We start from the raw sequence: 26,157 nt of genomic DNA, 5'->3' as shown, positions 1-26,157 counted from the left end.
AACCTTAAAACCACTGTGCGAGTGAAAGAAGCCAGACCCAAAAGGGTGCATATTTTAAGACTGCATTTGTATTAAATAGCCAGAACCAGCACATCCATAGAATAGAAAGTAGAAGCGTATTTGCCAGGGGTTGAAGGCAGTAGGGAGTGACCGCTAGTGGGTACGGGACTTCCATTTGGGAGGATGAAAATGCTCTGGAACCAAACAGAGGTGGTGCTTGTGCAACACTATAAATGTACCAAATGCCACGGACTTGTACACTTTAAAATGGTTGTGTGTTGTGTGAACTTATCCTCGGTTTTTAGAAAAACTTAAAAAAATAATAATGAAGTGAACCAGTTAGACCCTGCCGATGATAGGTTATATAACCCTTTGTTTTTGTATTTTGGCTTGTACAAAAAAATATTGAGGCATTAAACAGGATTCTAAGTATGTGAAAGAGGGCTGGGCATGGTGGCTCACACCTATAATCCCAACACTTTGGGAGATCGAGGTGGGAGGATCGCTTGAGCCCAGGAATTTCTTTTTTTTTAGACGGAGTTTCGCTCTTGTCGCCCAGATTGGGGTGCAATGGCTCAATCTCGGCTCACTGCAACCTCCACCTCCCGGATTCAAGTGATTCTCCTGCCTCAGCCTTCCGAGTAGCTGGGATTATGGGTGCCCACCACCACACCTGGCTAATTTTTTGTATTTTTAGTAGAGACAGGGTTTCACCACGCTGGCCGGGCTGGTCTCAAACTCCTGACCTCAGATGATCCACCCGCCTCGGCCTCCCAAAGTGCTGGTATTACAAGCGTGAGCCACCACGCCCGGCCAAGCCCAGGAATTTGAGACCAGACTGTGCAATATAGCAAGACCCTGTCTCTACAAAAAATATATATATTAATTAGTTAATTTGTTAATATGTGAGCGACTAAACAGGAAAAGTACCCAGGTCACATCCCCAGAGGTTCAGTAGGTCTAGATCCTGCCTGGGCACCAGTATCTTAAAGGTTCTCCATGCCCAAAAATGATTCTACCAGGGAGCCAGAGTGGAGAAATTCCGCACTGGGACAGGAAGCCCTGCCATCGAAAGCAGAACACAAAGCAAAGCCCACCAAATGTCAGGACCCAAGCTGCCGGCGATCAGCCTCACATCTGTCCGGAGTCAGACTGAAAAACTACCTATGGCAGAAGGCTGCCATGGTCCCTGAAGAGGGAAGAAAGGTGACCAAATCCACACATTCTGGATCCTGTTCAAACCAACAAATGATTTGTAGGTTCATTTGTGTCTCCCTTCCAAGCCATTAGTGCCCATCAGTGAATGCCCAGCTGGTGCAATTCACAAGGGTGTTTACACGCCCTGAGACCTGCTCTGCCCACAGGGAGCTGAGCTTGCTCAATTCCCCAGACAAGATGGTTAAAGGCAGGGTCAGAGGTGGCTGGCATGGGAAAAAGAGAGGGCATCCTTCACTCATCCCTGCCAGCGAGAAGCCAGGAAGAGAAGGCATTTATTATATTTGGTGACAGAGAAAGCCAGACTGAGTGCTAAGGAGGTGAACCGTGTGCAGCGGGTGGAAGGAATGAGGGCGGTCGCAATGTGCATGCTGCCTTCTATTTTTAGTCTTTATTTTTTGGATCCCCTGGTTTCCCACCCTACTCCTCACTGAGTCCTCCCACCAGAACTCAGCCTCCAGGCCACTGTTCCAACATTCTATGCCCTGGAGATGGTGCAGAAAACAGGCAGCAGACAGCTGGTCTGCTCGGAGCGGCCTCGCTCCCCCTCAGTGGGCTGTGCCCCAGGAAGCCCACAGGGTTGGAGGCTGACTTTGGGGAGGTAGCAAGGAAGAGGAAGATAACATGATAGAAAGATGACTGGGGAACACATATTTGGGGCAGGAGACAGTTTAAATTCTTAACTCCAGACCCATAAACCCAGCTGCATACCCAACAACTCCATGGGAAACAAATATCTCAAATTGAACCTGCCCAACCTGGAGTTTCCAATCACAGTCGAGCCTGTTCCACCCAGAGACACCCCAGCTCAGCTGGTGGCAACTCCATTTTAAGGTTTTGGCTTAAGCCAAAACCTCACGGATATCCCTGGACTCCCCTCTTTCTTTCATACTCCACATCTAAACCATGAAAAAATAATCCCCTTGTTTCCACATTTTTTTTTTTTTGAGATGGAGTCTCACTGTTGCCCAGGCTGGAGTGCAATGGCACAAGCTCAGATCACTGCAACCTCTGTCACCTGGGCACAAGTGATTCTCCTGTACTTTCTGAGACAGGGTTTCGTTCTGTCACCCAGGCTAGAGTGCAGTGGCACCATCAGAGCTCACTGCAGCCTTGATTTCCTGGGGTCAAGTGGTCCTCCTGTCTCAGCCTCCCAAGTAGTTGGGACTACAGGCACATGCCACCATGCCCAGCTAATTGTTTTATCTTTTGTAAAGACAGGATCCACTATGTTGCCCAGGCTGGCCTCAAACTCCTGGACTCAAGCGATCTACCCACCTCGGCCTCCCAAAGTGCTGGAATTACAGGCATAAGCCACCACACCAGCCCTCTATTTTCAAAATATAGCTAGTATCTTCCCTGTCCCCTCCACCTCCCCTGCCACCCCAAGCTCCCATGACTGCTCACCAGACGACAGCAGTAGCTTCCTTCCTGCCCCACCCCCCACCTCACACTACCCACATGAGTCTGCCTGCTGTACCACAACAGGGAGAACCTTTTAAAATGGAAATTGGTCCAGTCACTTCACTGCTGAAACCCTCCAAAGCATCCCCATTTTAATCAGGGCAAAAGTTCAAAGCCCTGCCATGGCCCACGGCACCGTGTGATCACCCTCATCGGCAGTCCACATCCCCTCCCTCTGCTCTGGCCCCCAGAGCAGCTCTACTGCTCCTCTAACACACCTGATGGCTTCTGCCCCAGGACATTTGCACTCGCTCCTTCCCGCAGATAGCCCTGCGATTTGCCCCTTTAAGTTCCCTGGATCTCTGTTCAAACATTACCTTCCTGCCCAGGTCTCCTCAGACCACCCAATCTATGACAGCATCTCCCTACCCCACACCCAACCTCACTTCTTGCTTTATTTTTCTCCACAGCATTTACTGCTTTGAACATGCTGAATATTTTAGTGACTTATCTAGCTTCTCATCTGCCTCCCCGATCTGACTGTCCACCCCACAAGAGCTGAGATTTTTGATGGCCTTGTTCATTTATACATCCCCAGAGTCTGGATGCTGCCTGACACAGAGGAGACTCCATTACATTAATACCTGTTGAATGAATGAATGAATGACCAAGCGAATGAGCAGGCACCTATGAGACTCACAGGACAAGGCGAGGAAGACACTCTGGCCATCCTAACAGTATTTATCTCCAGTGAAGGAGAAAAGAAATCAGGATTGGGGAACAATTTCATGTTCCACAAGGAGAGACTATACCGGTACAACTGGTGTCATTGTGTTCTTTAATAAAATTAGTAACCCTTGCATTCCATCGGATAACAAAGGAAACTCATGGAACAAAGAAGGGCCACCACACAAAAAAAGCAGCCTGTCTGAGCCACTCAGACTCCACATCTGCCAAAGAGGTGCCTGTGATCTGGGCCAATGGCCGGTGGGTTGGAGAGACAAGGAACGAGTGTCTCCATGCTCCCAAGCGTGACCAGCACCGCAGCGGCCAGGAACAAAGGAAACGGGGTGGCAGGGTCCCTGCCGTCAGTCCCTCAAGCAAAGCAGGGCTGACTGAGCCAACACCCTTCTCCCCTGGGGTGACCAGGACAGAAAGGGGGCCAGACCCCTTCCCCCAGTCGAGCACTGTCCCAGTGACCAGCCACTCTGCTGCCACTGCTAGCGTCTGCTGTCCCAGGCTGGGACAAAGGCACCCAGCAAGCCCACTGCACCATCCCCTGGGGCGGTCCATCCGCGAGCCTCTGCCCCACTTAGAGATGTGAGCCTCACCCAGCAGGCCAGGCTCCCCAACATTCATTTACAGAAAGAGAGCGGCCCTCGTGTGCACCCAGGCTCAGGCTGGCCAGACGCTTCCCCTTTTCTTTTTCTTCCCTTTAATCCCCAAGCCTCTCACCACCACCTGCTGGCTCCCGCTTCCCAGGCAAGAGCCACATCAGAGTACAATCCCTTCCCCTCCATGCGGGAGCTCCCTTCTGAGTCAAATCAATTTCCCAAACATAATCTGCCTCCTGTAAATCAATAACCCCGGGCTCAGTTGACAGTCGAGTGGCCGCAGCACTCAGAGGGGACGCAGCACTCAGAGGGGACACAGCTACAGAGCCCCTGCCCGAGGCCTGAGCATCCTCTGCACCTAGGAGGGTGCCTGTGGTGACGGCATGAAGGGGCACACGAGGGCAGCCACTTCTATGGCAGCCAAGAACCCTGTCCCTTTGGACCCCGGACACAAAGCTGAGATGGGCTTCATGGAACCCAGGAAGAGGAAACCTGTTTACCACAGGGCTGTGGAAGGGGCCTTCCTTTCTACCACGCGGCCATCTCAGCAAGAAACAGACCCCCACCAAAGGCCTTGCAGGGGGTTCCCCACTGCTCTTAGATCAAATCCCAATCCCTTATCCATACAGTGGAAGACGATTCCACTACAAAACACTACGCGGTCCGGACACATGCAATAGCAGAGATAAACCTCAAAATGTTATGCTATGAGAAAGAAGCCAGACACAGACGGCCACATGCTATGTGATACCATGTATATGAAGTGTCCACAGCAGGCAAATCTGGAGAGACAGAAAGCAGATGGGTGGTTTCCAGGGCCTGGAGGAATGGGGGTGGGGAGTGGCTACCTGCAAGGTACAGGGTTTCTTTTTGGGGTGATGAAAACGTTTTGTAACTAGCTAAAGGTGATGACTGCACAACACTGTGAATGAACTAAATGCCCTTGAATGTACACTTTGAAATGGTTGTTATGTAAATCTAAGCTCAATAAATTGTCCTCTTTAAAGTTGAACTCTTTCCCTTAGTCCACATGGCCCTGCCCACCTTCCCCAACTCTGTCTACTGCCATCCCTCCATTCATTGCCTAACTGATACTAGTTACACCAGACATGCCAGGTGAGCTACCAGGGAGATGTGGGTTCAAGCTCTGGCTCTGTGTGATCTGTGTACCTCAGTTTCCCCAACTGTTCAATGAAGAAGTTGGATTAACTGAGGCGTGGGGAATGCAAATTCAAATACCTAGACCCACACTGTCCAACACAGTAGCCATTAGCTAGCCACGGGTAGCCATTTAAATTTACTTAACTTTAAATATATATTAATTAAATTGAAATGAAATGGAAAATTCAGTTCCCTAGTGGGATGTTATTCAGTCTTAAAAAGGGAGGAAATTCTAGCACATGCTACACATGAGTGAACCTCGAAGATACAATGTTAAGTGAAATAAGCTCGTCACAAAAGGACAAATACTGTATGATTCTACTTATATTCAAATGAATAGAGACAGAAAGATGGTGGAGGCCTGGGGAAACGGAGAAGGGAGAAAGGGGAGTTACTGATTAATGGGTATGGGGTTTCCATTTTGCAAAATGAAAAAGTTCCAGAGATGGATGGTGGCGATGGTTGGATAACAGTGAGAATGTGCTCAGTGCCACAGAACTGTACACTTAAAAATTGTTAAGATGGTAAATTTTGTTATGTATGTTTAATGCAATAAAAAAACCCAGTTCCTCAGACACAGTGGTCACATTTCAGCGCTCCACATCAACATGTGGCTCGCGGATACCATATTGAACAGTGCAGCTAGAGAAGATCTCCATCACTGTAGAATGTATCCAATAGCACTGGTCTGGAGGCTTCCAACAGGCAACGGAAATTAGTGACCATTCTTAATGGAATGTAAGCTCCCTGACAGCAGGGGCTACAATGCCAGCACCAACAAGCATGCCTGGCACATAGCAGGTGTTCAACTAAATGCCAGTGGAGTGAACTGGGGCTGTGTCTAAAGGGAGCAGCCTCCACTCCCTGCAGTCCATAGTCACTCCCTGGGAAGAGGACCCAGTGCTACCGGCCCCACTGCTGTTTCAACGAGAAGCCAAAAATCCAGATTTTCATATTAAATCTTTTAGCTCTTAAATATTGGCTCAAAAGTTATTAAAGCACTGGGCTGGCCAAACAGATATGCCCTGGGCTGTATGTGCCACGAGATGCTGGTTGATAACCAGTGGTACAGGAGTTGGTAAACGTTCCTTCCACCGAATGCATCAGGAGCCAGGGCTCACAGACCTGCACAGAGAAACAGGCAGGGCTCTTACCCCAATCACCTCCCCCAGGAGCCTCTGGGAGAAGCATGGGAGGAACGAGCCAATTGCATTTTCCCCGCTGTTAAATATGTGCTCAGCACAGAAACAATGCGTCCAAGCCCCAGGTGAAATTAATATTCTAATTCAAGTTTCTCACATTGATGAAGGTAGCTGGCTGCCACCAGCTCAGAATGCTAACAACTCGAAATGAATCCCTTGTAGAGGAGCAGAGCGAATGAATTAAGTGGAAGTGGGAGGCAGGTGGCTCTGAGGAAGGGAAGTCTGGGTCCCAAAGCCACCACAAGGACAAGACACAAGGCAACCGAGCAATGGGCTAGTGGCTCTTCCCAAGCCGCTGAGCAGAGGAAGACTAAACACCCACACCAAGCACACTGTCCAGGAGCCAGACCAGAGACTGTGAGGACCTCGTTTATATCAATCAGACCAGGCGCAGTAGTTCACTCCTGTAATCCCGACACTTTGGGAGGCCGAGGTGGGTGGATCACTTGAGACCAGGAGTTCAAGACCAGCCTGGCCAACATGGTGAAACCCTGTCTCTACTAAAACTACAAAAATTAGCCAGGCGTGGAGGCACATGTCTATAATCCAGCTACCCAGGAGGCGGAGGCAGGAGAATCATGTGAACCCGGGAGGCAGAGGTTGCAGTGAGCTGAGATTGCACCACTGCACTCCAGCCTGCGCTACATAGTGAGACTCTGTCTCAAAACAAACAAACAAACAAAAAAAAAATCATAGGCCCCCAAGCCACAGCACCAGGAAAGGGGCATCTGGTGCCTCTGAGGAAGACCAAAGGAATACCATCCCACCAGAAAAAACTAAGCGAAAAAAGCTAAGGGAGCAAGGCCATGGGACCACTGTCTCCTAGCTGTGGGGTTGGGCAGTCCCACCCTCTATCCCACCACTCACAGCCTTTCTGAAGAATCCAGGAGCTAAGAAGCTCCTTCTTCCCCACCCCACCACTCCCCAGACCAGACTCAGGAGGGTTAGAGGCATTTTCGGTGACTTAATGATTAACCCTTATTGAGGGTCCCGCCTGCTGCAATCTTTCTCCAAATAATTTGTGATGGCTTGAAAGCGTGTCTACAAATTCTTTGACGTTCCTCTGATCAAAGGGTGGAGCCAAATTCCCCTCCCCTGGATTATGGGCTGGCTGCTAATGAGTAAAATGCGATGGACATGGTTTCCAAGGCTGGGTCATAAAAGGCCATACAGCTGCCAGCTGGCTCTGTCTTGAGACACTCACACTGAAGCCCACAGAAGTTGGGCTGCTCTGAAGCTGCCAGGCTGGAGAGACCACATGGAGACAGACAGAGAGGCCCAGCAGCCCCGGCCATGCCCGCCCCAGCTGCTCTGGCCAAGTCACACCCTCCCTCAGCCTCAGGCTCCTTGTCTACAGGGTTGCTGAAAGGATTCATGAGATACTCCACATAAAGGGCTGAACACCCTGCCTGGCACGTGGTGCCCTCACTGAAAGGATTCACAAGATACTCTACATAAAGCGCTAAGGACAGTCCCTGACACATGGAGCCCTCATTGAAAGGATTCACGAGATATTTCATACTAAGAAAGAGCTGAGCACCCTGCCTGACACACGGAGCCCTCATTGAAAGGATTCATGAGATGCTCCACATAAAGGGCTAAGCAGAGTGCCTGGGTACATGGAGCCCTCACCAAAAGGATTCACAAGATATTCCACACAAAGGGCTAAGCACCCTGCCTGGCACACGGAGCCCTCATTGAAAGGATTCATGAGATACTCCACATAAAGAGCTAAGCACAGTGCCTGGTACACGGAGCCCTCATTGAAAGGATTCATGAGATACTCCACACAAAGGGCTAAGCACAGTGCCTGGTACATGGAGCCCTCATTGAAAGGATTCATGAGATACTCCACACAAAGGGCTAAGCACAGTGCCTGGTTAATGGAGCCCTCACTGAAAGGATTCATGAGATACTCCACATAAAGAGCTAAGCACAGTGCCTGGCACACGGAGCCCTCATTGAAAGGATTCATGAGATACTCCACATAAAGAGCTAAGCACAGTGCCTGGTACACGGAGCCTTCATTGAAAGGATTCATGAGATACTCCACATAAAGAGCTAAGCACAGTGCCTGGTACATGGAGCCCTCATTGAAAGGATTCACGAGATACTCCACATAAAGAGCTAAGCACAGTGCCTGGTACATGGAGCCCTCATTGAAAGGATTCACGAGATACTCCACATAAAGAGCTAAGCACGGTGCCTGGTACACGGAGCCCTCATTGAAAGGATTCATGAGATACTCCACATAAAGAGCTAAGCACAGTGCCTGGTACATGGAGCCCTCATTGAAAGGATTCACGAGATACTCTACATAAGGGGCTGAGCACAGTGCCTGGCACATGGAGCCCTCATTGAAAGATGGCTGCAGTGATAATGATTACTGCCATTTAGTGAATCCAGCAAGTCCACTGACCTAACCGCTCCATCTCAGCCCTAGGTAGGCTGCTTTGGGCATCTGTTATTCCTTTAAGGTTCTCTATACTTCTCAGCCCTTTTTATTCCAATCCCCTGTTGTACACAGGAGTTGATAGTTCTTTATATTAAAGTTTCCCTGTTCAAAGTACTCTGTGGAGGTCAGCATATATACTGGAATTTCTCACAGGTCAGCAGATATGGCTACAGCATGCACCAGGGTTTTGCCCTATAGATAGTGTATACTCCATCCATGTCTGCCAACCTAGGAGAAATTCTAGTATATATGATACATCCCAATTTTACAAAGGAAGAGGAAAAAATTATACTTTACATCATGCATTAATGAAAAATATTTTAAAGTGCTTTATGGAGAAAACATTTTTTATATATTGGCAGCCAATAGATCATGAGTTCTGGATAGGCAGTAAAATTCTACTAACTCTAGAAAAAAAATTATAAAATCCTATCAGTAAAAACGAATATGCTGGTGTCAGGTAAATGTTTGTATATGTCAAGATGGTCACAGAAGTAACCAATTAACATATAAAATGTTAAAGATATTGGTAAGCTCTACCTCTGATCAGCTCTGTTGCTTGTGATGTGTCATTTCTAGGAAGAAGATCCTCTCGAAGCTGTGAAATTCACACTTTCACTGAGATTTCTGTGTGCAGCTGTGCACTGCCTCTAGGGGGTAGCATCAACAATATTTTTGTCTTTGACATTCAGCTTTCCAACCATAAGCCAGGTGCAGTCGATAGAGATAATTTTTGAAACATTTTTGATCGCAGGGGAAGGGATGGGGACAAGGAAGGGCCTCTTGTACCAGTAATTACTGGCAGATGGCTTCCACTCTGTGTCTCACAGCATTCTAGGCACTGGAAGTAAAGCGGGGAAGGAAATAAAAAAATATTCATGCAACTTTGCCCCTGATGAGCTCAGTATAGAGGCAGACGTAAGCTTCTGCACATTCTCCAACCTAGATTTCAGTCAAGCCAAAGCCTTTCAAAGGAGAAGACAGTGCCAGGCAACGGGATCTGAGAAGCCTTCATGGGACTTCACCAGGACTCTCTGGTTGCAAGTGAAAGAAACCCAATTAAGAAAAAGAAATGTGTTGGATCATGTACTGGGGAAGTTCATGATCAAGTTCATATCAGAAACAGCTACTTTGGGGCACTCAAATATGGTCACCAGGAAACTCTCCCTCACTCCCCCTGCACTCCAGGTTTTTCTCCATCCTGCTTCATTCTCAGGCAGTTCCATAATGGTAGATAGCTTCTAGGACAGCCTCCAAAGATCTGGCCTCATGGTGTTCACGGTCTTGTGTAGCCCTCCTTGTGTAACTTCCCTCTAACTGATAGAATGGCTCAACATTGAAGGGACATCACTTCTGTGATCAGAGATTGTTACTCACTGTCTCTGATGAAGCAACCTGCCATATGGAGAGGGCCCCAGGGACAGGAACTGAGAGCAGCCTCTGGCCAACAGTCAGCAAGGGACTGTGGCCCTCAGGGCAAAAGCCCACAAAAACGGAATCCTACCAACCACCATGTGAGCACAGCAGCAGATCATTCCCCAGTCCAGCTTTCAGATGAGACCCAAACCTTAGCTAACAACTTGACTGCAGCCTTGTGAGAGCTTCTGGGGCAGAGGATGGACCTCTGGCAGAGGACCTGGGGCTGTCCCTGGATTCCTGACCCACAGGAACTGTGAGATAACACATGTGTGCTGCTTTAAGCTGTTAGTCTGCAGTCATTTATTTCACAGCAGTAATGACTTACCTCTAGGCTCACATCCTAACAGATTGGCATCTGCAACAGAAAAGGAAGACTTCTTCCCCAGCGCTTTCAACAAACATCCCAGGGCTGGCCCTCATTGGCCCAGCTTAGGCCATGTGCTCAACCCTGATCCAATCCCTGAGGCCTGAGAGATGGGACGTTCTGATTGGTTGTGTGCAAGTCATGAACTGGCCCATGGGAGGGGGAGGAGAAAGTTTACCAACATCCAAGCCACAGGGATTTACAGCAAGGGAGAAATGGTCCCCCAAAAGAAAATGAGGGTGTGACACCAGGGTGAGGAAGCAGACAAGCACTATCATATGACAGAATCTGAATATGAAATAATGTGGGAGAAGAGATGAGCAACACCACAGAGACGACCACCAGGGCACATAGTAGGTGTTCACTGAACTCACCGACTGGCAAAGCAGACCAAAGCAGTTGCTGACATTTGTTAAACACTGATGTGATGTCAAGCTTAACTACGTTAAGTTTTTCTTACACAATATCTCCCTTAATCCTCACAACATCTCAAGGGGTAGGAGTTCCTCTTCTCCCCATTCACAGATGAAAATGCTATGGCACAGAGACATTAAGTAATTCACCCAGGGTCACAGAGCTAGCCAGTGGTGGAGCTGGGATTCAAACCCAGGCAGCCTGCTGCCTAAGTTCATGCCCTTAATTTCAGTGATGTACTTCAGTTAGCAAGCATAAGCAGCTAGCAGAGGGGCAAACAGTATATAACGAAGCAGTGAGCGATATAAAGCTGACAGGAAGTGCTGTAGTAGTTCATTCCCTCACCCAAACACTTATTTAAATCTTTCGTGAAGAAAGAAAGGGAGTAAGAGGAGTAAGGAAAACTTGAAGGACAAGAAATATTGAGAAAGAAATTCTAGCACCTTTCTCCCTCATACTGTGCTCTCTGCTACAGTGTGAGAGAAGCAGAATTTAGTCACCCTTGTGAAATGACCTGAGATGACAGGCAAATTGATCAAATAGAAGATGAGGCTGCTTCGGAGCCTGTGTAAATGATGCCAGTGCAAACAGCAAGGCCGACACCTCGTCCCCCAATACTTTTCCCCCTGAAATATGCAGACCCTCTCAGCAGCTCAGCCCATACATTTAAGAGAGAAACACTTAACTGGGCTGGGCATGGGGGGTGGTGGGTGGAGAGAGAAAAAAAAATCAAAGAAATAAAATTTCCATCATAAATTCATAGTGCTTTTTAGACAGTTTTCCATTAGAAACAAATGTGTGCTACAGAGGCATAGACCAGAGAACTTAGATGGTGCTCCTATTCTAAGATCAAAGCTCCTAGAATCTGGAGAAATGCCATGAGTAGATGGGCTGGCATTCCAAGACCTCTGAGAATTGTCCACAGCCAGAACCACCAGGCACAGAAACTTGGGAAGCACTGGCTGGGTCCTGCCCTCAAGAAGCTACTCTTGGGCAAGAGGTCTGGATTCTAAGAACAAGTCCCCTTCTTCCACCATCTCCCGACTGCCCCTAGGCTCGACATTTCTCTGTTAACTCAGTCTCCTCAGATGTCAGTTCTTTCTTCTGCCATCACACAATCATACCCTCACTTTCCTTAAATGTCTAGCGATCTTCAGTGGGTGCTGATCCCTACCCAGTATTCCTGGTGGGTGGGATAGACATTTGCAAATCTTTCTGAACTCCCTTTCTATGCCTGAGGAATCCCCCATCTCATGAGGCAGAGGAAATTCACTAGCTACACCTTGCTATATGCGTGCCATGGAATACTAGCCAGCAATTCAAAAAAAATGAGGTAGTTCTGTATGTACCTGGAAGATGGAGATGAATACTGAAGAGACAAGGGGTATATGTATAAAAACAAACTTAAAACAATGGGATACTATAGACTTCCTACAGGAAAAAATACACGGCAAACCAGCAATTGATTACCTCTTGAGAGAATATGAAATTGGTCAAAAAGGACTTCAGGCTTATCTATAATACTTCTAAAACCATTTTTATATATTTGAAAGAGATACATTTATGCATTCAGCAAATTGCTTTTATTTTCCTCCTGGCACCCAGAAAAACTACATGTCCCCAGCCCCCACCTTAGAAGGCAGAATGAAATCACACACACACGAACTCTATTAAGACAAGTGTGGTTATAACACTGGTGGTTCAAGTCCTTTCTCCAAATGCAATCCTACTTCCTGCCGAGGGATTTACCACAAACTAACAACTTTGTACCCGGTATCCATTCTTTCCTTCTTCCATGGTAATAGAAACCCGGATTTTTAGCAACCTAAGATAAAGACTGAATTTCTCAGGTTCTCTTGCAGCAAGATGTAGCCATGTGACTCAGTCTTCACCAATGAGATACATGAGGCAGCACCATGGGGCTGCTTCTAGGACTCTTCCTTAAATGACAGTTGATGTGTATCCTCTGCCCTTTTTTTAATCTATACCTTCATCCTGGTGCCTGGGATGGAGATGAGATGGCTGCACCTGTAGCTGTCATTTTGAGCCATGAGGACAAAAATCACAACCTTGAAATGGTACAAAGGAGGGAGAGTCCATAAGTACTTCATGGAACAGATTCAACTTAACAGTCCTGGGCTACATAACATCAAAATCTTATTGGAAACTTCTGTGTTTTAAGCCACCACTATTTTAAGTCTCTTCACTCACTGATGAACCCAATCTGAACAGATATGCACAGTACATCAAATCTAGGCTTCCTTGTTCCCCCAGAGATGCCCCAAGCATCATCCTTAATGTGTCACTTGAGCTCACTGTATCACAGCCCCCCAGAACCTACAAACCATGGCAGCAAACTCAGAGTTTCCACCTGCTCCAACAGGGACCCAGAAACCCTAAGAGCTGGACTCACAACTTAAATATCAGCATTACCATAGCTAAGATATCCAACGCATTCTTGGTTTCCTCCCCCTCTCTCTCTCCCCTCCTTTTCCATCAGCCCTGCAAGCATCACCCCTTCATTCCCTCATTGAGGTCAGTAAGGTTAACCACTGGCGTGGGTCCCCACACCTTCCTGCACACTTGTAAAATTATGCAAAAGTGCATACGATGCCGTGTATGTGCCAGTTTCAGGGGCAGCAAACAGCAGTGATTAAGAGCCAAACTCCATCACTACCACTGTGTGCTGCCTCTGAAACAGCACACACACCTGTTTCATGGCAATCCTCTTATTTATACAATATAGAATTCCCAGAAGTGGGATTGCTAGGTCAAAGACCAGATGCTACTCTAATCCATATTGGCAGATTATCTTCCAAGTATTCGTCCTCAACCAAAGCAACCAAAATATGTGTGAAGTCACTGGGCTGGGGTTTCAGAGGTCACACACACAATAAAGAAGCCGGAGGAGCTTTGGAAGCAGCTCAAAGGGCAGCCTCCAGGGGCAGGAGGGAGGCAGCATCAGCTCCTTTCCTGGCATAGGGACCCCAGAGGCATCAATCACATGTGAGTGCTCTCCAGACCTGCCGGTTCTCCCCACCCTACTTGGTGGGCAGCAATAGTAGTTTTTCTTCCTTCTGATGCAAGCATCCATATTTTCCTTTGGGAAATAACCTCTGCTCCTCTCTGGCAACGTGGTTCTAATTCCAGTTCCAGAAATGAGCTTCGGACTTAAGTGTGGTCGATCAGATTCCATCCCCACAGTCCCAGTCCCTGGCTGAGGGGTCAGCACATGACCCAAATTACTCCAGTAAAAGTCAGTCCTGGGGTTCTTGCTAGGATGACTAGGAAAGAAACATTCTATTTCCGCTGGTTGGAGGACAGGCTGGAGCCAACTGTGGCCAGCTTTGCCATCAGAAGGGGGGAGGCTGTCTGAGAATTAAGTCAACACAGAGAGAAAAAGAACTAAGAGACCAAGTGGCAGACAGAGCAGAAGACCCCATTAGGAGAGTGTTAAGCCCCTGGACCCAGCCATACCTGAAGCCATTTCCCTTTTAAATTTCCCAGCTCCAAGGATGCCTACATTCCCATTTTTGTCCCTTACAACTATGAGAATTCAGACTAAAATAGTGACATACCCTTGCATTGGCACATCATCTCCATTGCAGCATCACATTGGAAACTTAAAATATCATAAGCCTGGGTGTCACAGATTAAACATAAAGAAGGCTATATCCATCTTTTAACCCAATATGAAGAAACACAAGGTTATAAGAGATCTATGGATTGGAATCACGCTGAGTATAAAATCACTGATCAGTTCCCTCCACAGCCTCCCTACAAGGGGTCTTCTGTACTGTGAGCCACTGAGCTTTGCCTACAAAGTAAAAAATATCTCACACACACATGTGCTACTATTTTTTAAATGTTACATAAATCTACTGTAATTACCAAAACCTACTCATTCAAAAGCATTACTAAGTTGATGGCAACTTTCGATCAATCTGTTTTTCTTTTTCCACTGAGAGTTACCAAACCCACAATTCTCATACCGAGGAGCTGGATAATTTTTTCTGACATTAAAAATGATGGCTTGTTTTTGAACACTGTCAGTGTCCTATAAACATACATTCACAGAGCATTCCCTACTTGAACATTTAAGGCAAATTTTGTCTTTAAAAGGACCAGACCAGAGAGCAGACAGGTTATATAGGCTTTGCAAGCCATATGATACCTGTCACAACTACTTAATTCTGTCACTGTTGTACAGAAGTAGTTGTAGACAATATGTAAACAAATAGGCACCGCTGTGTTCCAATAAAACTTTATTTAAAAAACAAGTAGAGGGCCAAATTTGGTCCATGGCCTATGGCTTGCTGATGCCTGGATTAAAGGGTACAGAAAATAACAAGCAACAAGTCAGGAGCCGAGGCCGGCTAAGGGTCAAACAGAATTTACACATCTCTAAAATGTCCTGGAAGTTGACGGAGGAAATAAAATTTGATTGACACAGACCTTTTCACATACACCTCTACTAAATAAAACAAAAACACCTGTACCAGCAAATGAACAATAAACTGTGCCAGAATCATCACATCATGAACAGAGGAAGAATTTTTTTCTTTTAATCTTAGCGATTTCCATGGACACACAGAGGGGAACAACACACACTGGGGCCTATAGGAGGGTGGAGGGTGGGAGGAGGGAGAGAATCAGGAAAAAATAACTAATGGATACTAGGTTTAATACTTAGGTGATAAAATAATCTGTACAGCAAACCCCCACGACACAAGTTTACCTACATAACAAACCTGCACATGTACCCCTGAACTTAAAATAAAAGTTAATTAAAAATAAAAATCTTAGTGATTTCAGCAGGAAAAATGAATACCAAACTGAGTCTGACAGACCACAAGTCAAATCCTAACTCTGCTCTTTCCAGCTGTGTTTCTCCTGGGGCAAGCAGCATAACTGAGCCCTGGTCGCGTCAAGCATCATTATTAAGATCATCAGCATTATACTAACAATATTCATCATTGCCACTCTTTACTGAGCACTTACTATGTGCCAGTAAACATTCCACAACTATCATCTCATGACCCCTCTTAACTTTATTCTCCTTAATGATGTTTTGTTTCTTTTTGTGACGGAGTCTTGCTCTGTCACCCAGGCTGGAGTGCAGTGGCATGATCTCGGCTCACTGCAACTCTGCCTCCCAGGCTCAAGCAATTCCCCTGCCTCAGCCTCCTGAGTAGCTGGGGCCACAGGCATGTACCACCATGCCCAGCTAATTTTTTGTATTTTCAGTAGCGATGGGGTTTCGCTATGTTGGCCAGGTTGGTCTTGAATTCCTGGCCTAATGTGATCCACCCACCTCGGCCTCCCAAAGTGCTGGGATTACAGGCATGAGCCGCCGTGCCCAGCCATTAATGATGTAAAAATATCTCCATCTTACAGATGCAAAAATGCAGGCCGCCCTCCACTGGGACTCTTGGGAAGATCAAACAAAAGGCAAAGGCCCAACTCACGGATGAAGTTCTGTTGTTCTGTTTGTTAATTTCATCACTAAGAAATATTGATTTGGTCCCAATTCCAAGTACAGTAATGAGCACATAGTAGACACTCAATAAATAGCTACTAAATGAACCCAATTCATCAGCAAATCTTGTGGCTCAAATTTCAGAATACACCCCACATCTCACTACTTCTCACCTCCTCTGCAGCAACCACTCAGTCCAAGCAGCCATTGTCACTTGCCTGGACTACTGCAGTAGCCCCTCAGGGCTTCTGCTCCTGTGAGTCAAAGCAGATCCCTCCTCAGCTCTAACCTGCCAACAGCTCCCATCTCACTCAGAGTAAAACTCAAAGTTCTAACCAAAGACTAGTTTGGTTAGAACTTTCACCACCCTGGCCTCCTTTCCTCCTGCTGTTCTCTCACTCGTTCAGCCCAAAGAGTGAGGGAACAGCTCTCACTGGCCTCCCTTCCGTCCCTCGACCCTGCCAAGCACATTCCCACCTCACGGCCTTTACACCTGCTGTTCCCTCTGCCTGGAACACTCTTCCCAAGATAGCCACCTGGCCTCCTCCCTTACCCCTTTAGGTCTTTGTTCAGATGCCACCTTCCTGACTCTGCTGTATAAAACTGCAAACCTGGCCGGGCGCGGTGGCTCACGTCTGTAATACAGCAATTTGGGAGGCCAAGGTGGGTGGATTGCCTGAGGTCAGGAGTTCGAGACCAGCCTGGGCAAACACAGTGAAACCCCGTCTCTACTAAAAATACAAAAATTAGCCAGCCATGGTGGTGAGCGCCTGTAATCACTGCTACTTGGGAGGCTGAGGCAGGAGAATCACTTGAACCCGGGAGGCAGAGGTTGCAGTGAGCCAAGATCACTCCACTGCACTCCAGCCTGGGCAACAAGAGTAAAACTCCATCTCAAAAAAAAAAAAAAAAAAAAACCCGCAAACCCTCCTTCCTCCCCAGCGCTCCATCTCTGCTCGCCCACTCCATTTCTCCACAGCACAGACCACCAGGTAATGAACAGTGTGTTTAGTTATTTATTGTGTTCAGTATCCGTCTCTCTCCACCTTAATGCTAACCACAAAGACAGGGTTTTTTGCCTGTCTTTTTCCTGCTGATATCCCCAGCACCACGGACAGGGGCTGGCACAGTGCAGGTGCACAATAAAAATGTCTCGGAGAAGACAAAGGCAGGAAGGCAGGGAGGATGCAAATTGGAGGGAGTCTCCAGGAACAAGGCCGGCCACAGCGAGTTCAGAGCCCATTTTACAGAAAGGGAAACTGAGTCTCAGGTCAAGAGGCGAGGCCAACACTGCCCAGAATTCCCAATTTCTTGAGAAAAACCAGAAACCTGTATAGTAATATTGACAGCTCCCAATTTTTAAATGTCGGCAACTAATAAGAAAAGTCTGCAGGCCAGATATGGCCCAGAGGCAGCCAGCAGCCCTCCACCAGCCTGGAAAAGTTCTGATTCGCTGCTGCTTAGAGACAAGTTTTCTAGCAAAATAACATTTTCCATCTACACCATGCCTCCCCCTTCCCTTCCCTTGCCCAACCTACAGACTCGCAAAAAACAGGTTCCCCTCCCACCCGGCCCTCCCACCTCTGCCATCTCTCTGCCCAGGTGCCCCCCAACCCCACTGACCTGGCCCCCTCTGCTCGCCAGGAATGCTAGCAGCCTGCAGCAGCAGATGGCACAACTACAGAAAGGAAAAATACCAAGCCAAAGACATAAATACATCGGCAGAGTACACAACATGGAGAGGACCCAGCAAACAAAGAGCCGCAGACTCCGGGAGCCAGGAGATGAGGTGCTGCCAGCCCCACTTCCAGAGTTCCAAAAACAAAGCCAAGACCCCTTGGAAGGCCCGGGGGAGTCACCCCAGGAGTGCCGGCTGCAGCCACGGCAGTATTTTCATGTGTCCATTTGCTGTGATGTGTTGAGAGCCCCGGCAGGAGGCATTCAGGACACAAAGCAGACATCTGAGGCATGATTTACTGAGTCACCCCTCCCGGGCACTGCATCCCGGACTCGGAGGCGTGGCCACAATGAGTAAGACCCCCCCCCCACAACGGGTTAATTCAGACCAGGCTCGGAGCACCGAGCAACTCTATCACCCTCAGTAATAAAATACAGCAAATCAAATTGGACTGTATTGATTTTTTATGTAACTATTTTAGGGCCGAAGCATAAGGAGAGGGTATTGATCAGTTAAGAGTCAGGGTGTCAGGAAAGGGAGACAGGAGCACCCTGGCTGCAGAACCAGCTGATTTAGCCAAGGGAAGGCACTGGAATTCAACTCCAAAGAACCCAGGCTTCTTTCTCTCCTGCCCCCAGCCGGCAGAGAATGGGCATTGAGAGTCCATTCTGCCCTGAATGGGAAGATGGAAAGCCACGCAGCTGGTGGAGCAGGAAAGCGATGACCAGCTCCTCTGAGCTCCTCTGCTTCATTTCTCTCCCCATGGCACTTGACATTGAAGTTCAGATTTCTTTGTCCACTGCTTTACTGTTGTCTTGCTCTGCAAGAATGACAGAGTGTGGGATTTGTCTCTTTTGTTCCCTGCTGTGTCCCAAGTGCTTAGCCCCGATTTATACCTCTGTTCAATGAATGAATGAATGAGCTGGTTGCCATTTCTTGAGCACTTGCTGTGTGCCAGGCACTCTGCAAAGAACCGTGCAAGGATTCACATGCCTTCTGCCTGGAACCCCCTTCCCTCAGTTGGCTCTTTCTGGTCATTAAGGTCTCAAATTAGAAAACTGCCACCTCCTCTAAGAAGTCTTCCTGGATCACACAGTCACTCTTCATCATATCGCCTTGCATTGACCATGAAAAACACAAATTAATGTCTGGGATTTTCCTGTGGGTGTATTTATGAGCTTCTTATTTGTCTCCTCATCATCACCCAACCTGCCCTAGAACACAAGCCCTGGAGATCACAGGCACCCAGGCCTGAGGGCAGGGAAATTGAGGCAAAACTCCAGGACAAGAAGGCACCATCGGGGCAGAAGTCATGAGCTCTGGGGAGGAGACCCTACCCTGCCATTCATGGATTGACTTATCTTGAGTCAGTCCCTAGGTTCCTCTGAGCCTCAGTGTCCCCATCTGAGGACACATCCTACCCCTCACTCAACAGTTGCCCAAGAATCCCATGAAATCCTGAAGTGAGAAACCACTTGGCAGACGGCTGATGGTTCATGATTCTTCTCTTTGCAGCTGTGATGGTTGCAGCATGTGTCCCCAGTCAGCCCTTCCTTTCTTGCCTCCTTTCCTGTCCTGGGACTCGTGCCCTGTGCTAACAGCCTCAGGGCTGTTAGGCTGTTGTTGTTAGCACAACAATGGCATCAGCACGCCGTTGTTGTTTACAAACCTCTTTCTTGCTGAACCACCCAGCCTTGTAATGAGAACAGCCAGGGAGAATTTCGGCGCCCATTTTACAGATGGGAAAACTGAGTCTCACAGAGGCCAAGGGGCTAAACCAGTATTCCAAGATCTCCCAATTTATTGAGCAAAGACAGAAACTGGATTGTGACACTGACATCTCTGAATTTGTAAATCCTGGTGACTAACAAGAGAAGTTTGCAGCCATCCGCCTTCCAGGGGCCTTCCACATCTGCTGTTTCCACAAACGCCAAGTCCCTCCTGCCGAAGCAGGCCGGGGCTCCCGAATGAGGAGGTGGACTTTAGAAGGGACAGGTTTCAGCCAGGCATGGTGGCTCAACACCTATAATCCCAGCACTTTGAGAGGCCAAGGCAAGAGAATGTCTTGAGCCTGGGAGTCTGAGGCTGCAGTGTGCTATGACTGAGCCAATGCACTCCAGCCTGGAAACAGAACAAGACCTCATTTCTAAAATAAATGGGGGTTGGGGGAGGGGCAAAATTCTCCAAACTCTGTTTCTCACAAAAAACCCAACTCTCCCCTTGACTCAAGACACATCCCTTAATCCCTTGGGTGCAAATCAGCCTCAAAATCCAATAAATTGCACCAAAACTTCAGTGCCCGTGAACTGAATGTAGTAGCTAAGAGAACCAACTCTGGGACAGACACACCAGGGTTCACACTTGCACCCCATCACTTATCGGCTGTGTGACTTTGCAAACCTCACATTGCCTCTCTGGGCCTCAGTTTGCGTATCTGTAAAATGGGACAAACAGAAGTCCCTACCCCATTAGGGTTGTTGAAGAATCCGTGAAATAAAATCTAACGAAGGGCTAAGAACACACAGCGTGCCCTACAGCAGGGTTAGCTATTGTGTTACTACTAATTCTGAGGTTCATGATTCTTCTCTTTGCAGCTGTGATAGCTGCAGCACGTGTCCCCAATCAGCCCTTCCCTTCTTGCCTCCTTTCCTGTCCTGGGACTCATGCCCTGTGCTAACAGCTTCACGCATCAGCACACCATTGTTATTTATGAACCTCTTTCTTGCTGAAGTCCCCAGCCTTGTAATGAGAACAGCCAGGGAGAATTTTGGGGCCCATTTTACAGATGGGAAAACTGAGTCTCACAGTGGCCAAGGGGATAAACCAGTATTCCAGTGCATGAGACCAAAATTCGGCCTGCCAAAGTCTTGCCCTTCAACATAGCCATCTAATCACTCAGGGGCACAGAATTTGAAAGGACTCCCAGTTGCCTACAGAGTTGACTCTGATGTGTTTGATTTCTACAGCTCTAAGCCTTAGTTTGCGTTAATACATTTATTTGTTGCAAAGAGAGAGGGAACAGAAAGGAAGTGAAAGACTCGGCAAAGGCTAGCACATCAAAGGAGCTTAACGACTACCCACCACCTGGGAGTATAAGCCTGGCTGGTTCAGAGGCCGGGCCACACCATTCCGCACAAGGCTAGAGAGTGAAATTTGGTTGCGTGAGGTGCTGGGTAAGACACAGACCAGTGCCTGGGCTGGGATCCTAATCCTGTGTGACCTCAGCCAAGTTACTTAGCATCTCTGGACCTCCAGATCCTCCCTTGTAAACTAGGAATAATGAGAGTGTCCACTTGCCAGAGTGGTGAGCATCCCATCAAGTTCATGCAGGGAAAGGCCTGGATGGTGCCTGCAGCACAGGAAGAAGCACCTGCTTTCATCACCACCCCTTCCCCATCACCATCACCATCACCACCACCACCCCTTCCCCATCACCATCACCACCCCTTCCCCGTCACTGTCACCATCACCACCACCACCCCTTCCCCGTCACCATCGCCACCCCTTCCCCATCACCATCACCACCCCTTCCCCATCACCATCACCACCCCTTCCCCATCACCACCACCACCCCTTCCCCATCACCATCACCACCCCTTCCCCGTCACTGTCACCATCACCACCACCACCCCTTCCCCGTCACCATCGCCACCCCTTCCCCATCACCATCACCACCCCTTCCCCATCACCACCACCACCCCTTCCCTATCACCATCACCATCACCACCACCACCCCTTCCCCATCACCATCACCACCCCTTCCCTATCACCATCACCATCACCACCACCACCCCTTCCCCATCACCATCACCACCCCTTCCCCATCACCATCACCACCACCACCCCTTCCCCATCACCACCCCTTCCCCGTCACCATCACCATCCCTTCCCTATCACCATCACCATCACCACCACCCCTTCCCCATCACCATCACCACCCCTTCCCCATCACCATCACCACCCCTTCCCCATCACCACCCTTCCCCATCACCATCACCACCCCTTCCCCATCACCATCACCACCCCTTCCCATCAACATCACCACCCCTTCCCATCACCACCCTTCCCCATCACCATCACCACCCCTTCCCATCACCATCACCACCCCTTCCCATCACCACCCTTCCCCATCACCATCACCACCCCTTCCCATCACCATCACCACCCCTTCCCCATCACCACCCCTTCCCCATCACCATCACCACCCCTTCCCCATCACCATCACCATCACTATCACCATCACCACCCCTTCCCCATCATCACCGTCATCACCCCTTCCCTATCACCATCACTATCACCATCACCACCCCTTCCCCATCACCATCACCACCCGTTCCCCATCACCATCACCATCACTATCACCATCACCACCCCTTCCCCATCATCACCATCATCACCCCTTCCCTATCACCATCACTATCACCATCACCATCACCACCCCTTCCCCATCACCATCACCACCCCTTCCCATCACCATCACCACCCCTTCCCACCACTACCCCTTTCCCATCCCCATCACCACCCCTTCCCATCACCATCACCACCCCTTCCCCATCACCATCACCACGCCTTTCCCATCCCCATCACCACCCCTTTCCCATCACCATCACCACTAAGACTTGCTCTCTAACTTTCGGATTTGACACTGGCTGTCTTGGCCAGGCCAGGCGGCTGTCATTCTCATGACCTTGGGATCCCTGTATGGAGTCACAGTTCCCTAAAGGACTGTATGGTAGAACTCCTCTACCAGAAGAGCTCCCAGGTACAGGGTTAGAAAGTCGTAGGTGAGGAGTTAAGGAGAGGGGAGCCCAGGCCTCCAATTCACTGTGTGACCCTGAACAGGCGGTCCCTGTGCCCAAGTCTCCTTCCCATCTGCCGGGGGCTGCTGAAGGAGGGGCTCTGAGGCGCCCTCTTGCTCTAGAAGTCAACCCACCTACTCTGCTGAAGAGTTGGCAGCACCCCCGTCACCCACGGTACCAGGGTGCCTCCATCTCGCCACAGTGATTGCTGAATCCCATGGCTTCAGGGGAAACGGACCCCCTCCATCCCCATTCAAATTGAGACACAGGAGAGAAGAAAGGAGCCACCCAGCCGCATAGAGCTGGGAGACGCATCTGGGAACAAGGCCCCTGAAAGGGCTTTGCTGGCCCAGAGACCACCCCCACCCCAGACTCCCAGCCAACAAATGAGGGTTTTCTTTTGCTCCCTTGGATCAAGGCAACCACCGTGCTCATTGTTGGCTCTGAGTGCAGTAGCTCATGCAGAAGCCCCACGCCTCCCCAACTCCCTGCATCCGGTGGGAGGAGAGGGGATGAAATGATTTACTCTGGGAACCTCCACTGTGCAGCCATTAAATCACTGGAGAAGGCGACGACATTTGCATACCACTCCCCACCACTTCCCAATGCCACCTCTCTGAAGGGCAGCGCCACACACAGGCACCGCCCCCATCACTATTGTAATGAGAAATATACCACATGCCACACCAAGGTGCCAGGCAGGAGGAAGAGAGCCTCTGCCCTGAAAGCCAAAGCTCCCCCCTGCCACTCAACGTGGCCCCTCTGTCGTGGGGCAGGTGGGGGTGCTCCACCCACCCTGATTTCATAGACCCTAGACCCCCGTGCATAATGAGTCAACGAAGCAAGGTTCGTTCATTTTCCTCAGCAGGGACTGTAACTGCGTCGCTAATTTGCAAAGCCACAGCATGTACAAAAGTGGCTCGAATAATAGGGGCCCCCTAGTCGCTAAGCTGGGGGATTTGTGCTGACTCTTACCAAGTACCGTTCCATATGTTTAAGCACTTGCAAGGCTGAAAGAAGTACACCCACCCTACTCTTTACCATGGCAGCTACCCACGCAGGAAGGGGGGTGGGGGACAAAGAAGCCAGTCCCTGCGTGTGTGTGATGGGAGACAGTGTGCGCATCTTTGCCTCTGAACTCTTCCAGCCCCTCTTCCAGAGCCTCAGCCAAAGGGGGTCGGTAAACCATGGCAGAAATCACCCAGAAAATCCAACCAGCCCTGAAGGAAGCTCTGGTTAATTCCTCTGAACCTCTCAAAACCAAGTGTAGGCAGCTAAGTATCTTTCAGGAATTTCTTTTTTTCTTCTTTTTTTTTTCTTTTTTTTGCCATCCCTCCTAACTAGTGCTAAATATAGAGTTATCAAACTGTCGTCTCTTTATGTCCCTGGTGGGGACCAGTTAAAGACTTGCATGTGCTTCCAGGGACGGGGCGATGGCACCGGGGGCTCTGCCCGGACGGCATTTGTCGGAACGAGCTGCCCTGCTGAGACTCTCCCAAAGAACAGCAGGGGAGCAGGCGAAGAGCCGGCCAGAAGCAGGTTTCAGTGGGAGCTCACCTTCCCTCCCAACATGGGGCCTTCCAGAGCCAGGCACAGGCTCTTCTGTTGCTGGGGGAGAGGGCGGGGGACGGGGGTGGGGGGGTGGTAGGGGGACCATCCTATTCTCTTACAAAGCATTATGCAGGCAGCTTCTCTGAGAGACTTCCGATATTCACTTATAAGCACATCCAGGCAAATGCTGACCCCCGTGGAGAAACAAAATAGAGACAAAACTGCAATTTTCAAGTCCGAGGGACTGTGCACTTTTGCAAACAGGTCCCAGGGCTTCAGCTAAGAGAAAACAGCCTCGGCCCCAGCAGCAGCCCCTCTCGTGGACCGCAGAGGAATGCCGAAAGCAAAACAGCTATCATAGCTGCTCCTTAGCCAAGCAGGCAAGATTCATCCACGTTAAGCCCAATGCCATTCTCTAGGCTGAACCAAAGCCGAACGCTGACGGAGATCTCCAATAGAAGGTTTTCTTCAAGTCGAAGGTGTTGGTAAATATTTTGGGTCACTTAAGGGCATCTCAAAGGAAGCCGACACTGACTTTTTCCACGCAAATAAAATACATCGAACATCAAGTTGACATGCCAGGTTTGCTCCTAACTGCAACCTTACCAAGACAGTGAAAGCCGAAAAGTTATAGTTGTATTTTTCTACTGCATTCTGCCTGTCTGTGCGATTTGTTTGTTAAGAAAATGGGGAGAGATTTTCTAAAGCAAAAGCTACCTGTTCCCAAATCATGGGTCTTGATTTTAAAAGGTTTGGAGAACTGAGATTTCAAAAGCACATGAAGGCTGCTCGTGACTGTTCCCGGGGTTCATCTGAGCCTTTAGGATTTTCTCCACTGCTTGCATGGGGTGGGGGGAGGGGAGGAATTGTCATTTTAGGATACGCTTTCTATAGAACCAACATGTAGCCACACCAAGGTGGGTAGAAAGCTTTCCAAACTCCAGCGAAGACCGACAATACCTGACTATTTTGCTTTTCCCACTCACTAGGATTGGGCGACAGCTGAGCTGGTTCAGCAGGGAGTCCAGCTCCCCGGTGCCCAGGCAATGGCTCTGGACAGCACCGCGTTCCAGGCTCCCCGGCGCGTCCTGGACTGCTTGGCCGCGGCTACCCTCTCCCGCCCGCCTTGGGGTCAGGGCGCTGGAGTAGCCCGCGTTTGCAGGAGGCGCGCAGCGGGCTGCTCTTTGGCCAAGAGGAGGCCATTTGGCGAGGGTGGGTAGCTTGGGGAGGGCAGTGTGAAAGCAGGGGAGGGCCGCGGGGCGTGGGGAGGGGCTGCGGACAAGCCAGACAGCGCCGGCCGAGACATCTCCGGGGCCCGCAGGTGTCCCGGGAACGCACCACTGTGCGACCGCGGGCAGCAAGGCACTGGAGAAGGGCTGCGTCGACGCCCCCGCCCAGCAAAACCCCTGGAGGAACTGGGACCTGGGGGGGATTTGGCCCAAGGCAGGGCGGGGAGGGGGCTCGATTCCTGCAGTCGCGTCCCCACCCGCCTCGAGAGGCTGGGTGCCCCGGTCTGTGGCCCCCGTGCGTCCCGAAAGGATCCGCAAGGAAGCTAAGGGTTTGGGGGAGAAGGCAGGCGGGCTCTCCCCAGGCGCTAGGCAAAGGGGAACGCGCCGGGGGCTCCTGGGTTCCCAAGGTCTCCCCAGGTCTGTCCAAGTCCGGGAGATGCGCGCTGCCAGGGA

General features: G+C 49.4%; 1 protein-coding gene across 4 annotated transcripts in view; it reads right to left on the bottom strand.

The window, feature by feature from the left end:
- Positions 1–26,157, bottom strand: part of TMEM132B (transmembrane protein 132B) — a 503,624-nt gene that overhangs the window by 439,251 nt on the left and 38,216 nt on the right. The gene's annotated exons all lie outside the window — the stretch shown is intronic.

Source organism: Pan paniscus, chromosome 10, assembly GCF_029289425.2.
Source record: "Pan paniscus chromosome 10, NHGRI_mPanPan1-v2.0_pri, whole genome shotgun sequence".
Lineage (NCBI taxonomy): Eukaryota > Metazoa > Chordata > Mammalia > Primates > Hominidae > Pan > Pan paniscus.
The sequence above is the reverse complement of the archived record's forward strand: the minus strand, read 5'-3'. Positions and strand labels throughout refer to the sequence as shown.